The sequence below is a fragment of the Sinocyclocheilus grahami genome, unplaced genomic scaffold (assembly GCF_001515645.1).
Source record: "Sinocyclocheilus grahami isolate Dianchi unplaced genomic scaffold, SAMN03320097.WGS_v1.1 scaffold2067.1, whole genome shotgun sequence".
In the NCBI taxonomy this organism is placed as follows: domain Eukaryota; kingdom Metazoa; phylum Chordata; class Actinopteri; order Cypriniformes; family Cyprinidae; genus Sinocyclocheilus; species Sinocyclocheilus grahami.
In genome coordinates, this window is record NW_015507246.1 from 29,784 (window position 1) to 33,496 (window position 3,713).

A 3,713-nucleotide genomic window follows, 5' to 3' on the forward strand; every position below is an offset into this window, starting at 1 on the left:
ACACACACACACACACACACACACACACACACACACACACACACACACACACACACACACACACACACACACTCACACTCACTTAAATAATTTAATTTTTACTCCTGTATATAGTGCATTTATTTAATTTTAGGGTTGGGAACCGAAACCCAGTACCAATATGGCACCGGTACCTATGTAACCGGTATGTACTAGAACCGAATCAGAACGCAGATTTCGGTGCCTCATTTCGGTGCCATGCCCGAGCGATCGATTGAGATATCTGTCCTCTGGTTCTCCGAAACATCATCACCGGCACCGCACGTGAAAAATTATTTCCAGAATGAGAAAATGCATGTGAACTCAAGTCGGAAAGCTCTAATAATACAAATCCAACACATCTTTGTAGTACCGCAAGTGTCCATGTTGTTTTCACATTCCGACTTAAAAGCACATTCGAGGAGCGCGTGAATGCAGTAATCACACTTGCTCTGATGGCAGCAGGTAGCCTTCCGTTAACTCAGCTAAACATGAATGAATGAATGAATGATGCATTTATATAGCGCTTTATTGTGTACTGTTGTACACCCAAAGCGCTTTTCAATCATGTGGGGGGGGGTCTCTCCTCAATCACCACCAGTGAGCAGCATCCACTTGGATGATGCGACGGCAGCCACAGGACAGCGGCGCCAGTGCGCTCACCACACACCAGCTACAGGTGGAGAGGAGAGAGAGTCAATCAAGTGGATGGGGATTATTAGGAGGCCAGGGGGGCAATTTGGCCAGGACACCGGGGGTTACACCCCTACTGTTTACGAGAAGTGCCATGGGATGTTTAATGACCACAGAGAGTCAGGACCTCGGTTTAACGTCTCATCCGAAAGACGGTGCTTTTGACAGTATAGTGTCCCCATCACTATACTGGGGCGTTAGGACCCACACAGCGCACAGGGTGAGCACCCCCTGCTGGCCTCAATAACACCTCTTCCAGCAGCAACCTAGTTTTCCCAGGAGGTCTCCCATCCAGGTACTGACCAGCTAAACCCTGCTTAGCTTCAGTGGACAACCAGTCTTGGGCTGCAGGGTGATATGGCTGTGGCCAACATGCTTAAATTAAAACGCCTAAAGCTAAACCTCCCTTGTATTCACATTTCTAAACCTGTTGTCCAACAAAAGAGAACATTATAACCTTTTTACTCCACAACACCAGTCAAATGCTTCCTTTTGTGATCTGATGAGGCTTCTTGTCACAGAATGAGGCAGAAAATATGTTCCATATGCTACTTTAGAAAGAATACATCAATTAGCAATAGATTATAAATTAGGGTGACCCATATGTCCTCTTTTTGGACCTACAAAAATGCATCCGGCCGGGATTTCTTAATTGCTCAAAATGTCGGGGATTCAGTTGTTTTCTTAATCCCGCTCCCACTGAAACTGTGACCATTGCCGCCTGCTCCCACAACATGTGTTTCGCTCCCGCGATTTTCGTGTCCACTCCTTTAAACATTCTAACATTGTGTATAATTTTGGCGCATCAGGAAGCCGCTCTCAGGATGCGGTGTATTTAAATCTCTGTTGAATGAGCGTTTGCGCCGTTTACTTTCACTTTCGATTTCGCCATCACATGCACTCTGTGTAAAGGGAGCACATCTTACAAGATCAGATATTTGTCAGTGAGCTGAGGATCTGTTGAGCGTATACTCCAGCATGCTCTTGTCAGGCATCTCTCCTTATTCTCGACCTGTGGTCAGTCAAAGCTGACTCCTGCAGCTCTTGTGGGATGCAGGGTTGCCAAGTCCGCGTTTTTTCCACAGAATTGGGCTACTTTTAAACTGTTGCCATGGGTTAATTTTCCCAAGTGGGTTCAAGGTTTGAAATATTGCATAAATTACATTTGACTGAAATGCTTGTATTGAAACATTTTGCATTCTACCCATGATAAATCTTTCATGGACTTCTACATTAACTGTTCCCTCCTGGTGACCAGCTCAATCCAAGCAGCTGAGTCCTTAATATTTTCAAGAAACGGCTGAAAACACATCTCTTTCATCTTCATTTGACCCTCTAACTCTAGCACTCTCTGTTCTAATGCTACTCTAATTGTATCTGCTTGTTTTTTTTAATTAAAAAACTTGACCCTCTAACATTTGTACTCTCTATTCTATTTCTATTCTAATGGCCAATCCATAATTTTTCTGGGGGGGATTTATTTATTTATTTTTTAATAAGTATCGGTTCAGGCACCGTTTAGGCACAGAACCATTTTAAAAGTATCGATTTGACACCAGCATCGAAAAAACCCCAAACAATACCCAACCCTATTTAATTTTCTGTTTTTCTTATATTACCGTTATAATCCATCTCTACTGTGTAATTCTATGTATGTCTGCAGTATGTCTGTACTTTCTTCTGCACTGGAAGCTCCTGTCGCCAAGTCAAATTCCTTGTGTGTGTGAACATACTTGGTAATAAAGCTCTTTCTGACTTCTGAATAAATGCTCTGCCCAGTAATATGATAAACCATCTGGCACAAATTATTAAAGTTCAGTGTGAGTCTTTTGTTAAGATTCCTAAATGTTAAGATTATGTTTAATTATCTCTGATCACATGACCAACCGTAAGCTTTACATTAAGCCGACACTTGAAACGACTCGCATCATCAGAAAGCTGCCCGACGCTCGTATTCTGGACCTTTCTGAGCCCGGATCCGCTTCACTCAGTGTGCTCTGAGTCCAGACAAAAGCTGGAGGAAGACGAACAAAAGAAAGAACAGAAACGAGTGTGAGGAGGGAAACGTGCGGCTCGTTCTCACGAAAAACTGCTTCAGACTCAAAATGATGTTACAGATGCATTCGTAACACAAAATATTAAGTGCACTGACGAGTCAACACAATCAGAATGTTTGGAGATGAAGATCAGTGTGAAAATAATCACCAAATATCACTATAGAAAATATCACCGCAGCAACCAAATGTGAAATCTTGATATATTCTGTTGCAATGGTGATGAGAGTGCAATATGCAACGCAAACATTTAAAATGTAATCATTTTAAATTATTTAACATTAAATTAAACGGCTCATGACATGATAAATCAAATTTGCCTTGATCTTTTGGCATATAAGAGGTCTTTGTAGCATTAAAACATCCTGCACGTTTCATAGTTTAAAACGTCCTCCTCATTATAAACAAAGCATTTATTTAATCAAGCTCAGAAAACCGCTCGTTTGGATCTGAGGCGCAAGATGACGTCACCTGGGCACAGACATTTGCATAAACACACCTCCAGAGCTAGACACTGACCAATAGTCTTCTTCTCAGCATAGGCCCCGCCCACTGGCATTCAGTCGCTAACGGTAACACTTGATCATGCTGAATGCGTCAAAAACAAATAGAAATCCCAGTCACTGTGCTGTCTAGTCTACACTGGATACAGTTACAGATATGAGTCTGTCGTCAGGACAAATGCAGTGAAAGATCTTTCGCTTTGACGCGTTTGGTTTAAACAGCTCGTTCACGTCTTTGCACAGATATCAGAAGGATCCTAGCATAAGGAACAAGTGGATAGTTTATTTTAATGGCATCTCGGATCGTGTCGGAGGATTTTGTTTTGTAATCGAGGCACAGTGTCATGGAGAGTCACAAAGAAACGTGTTGAAAGATGAAGCGGTGCTATATCTGACTGCAGCTGCATCACAAACCATAAGTACATGATTTCATAATGCTTCGTCT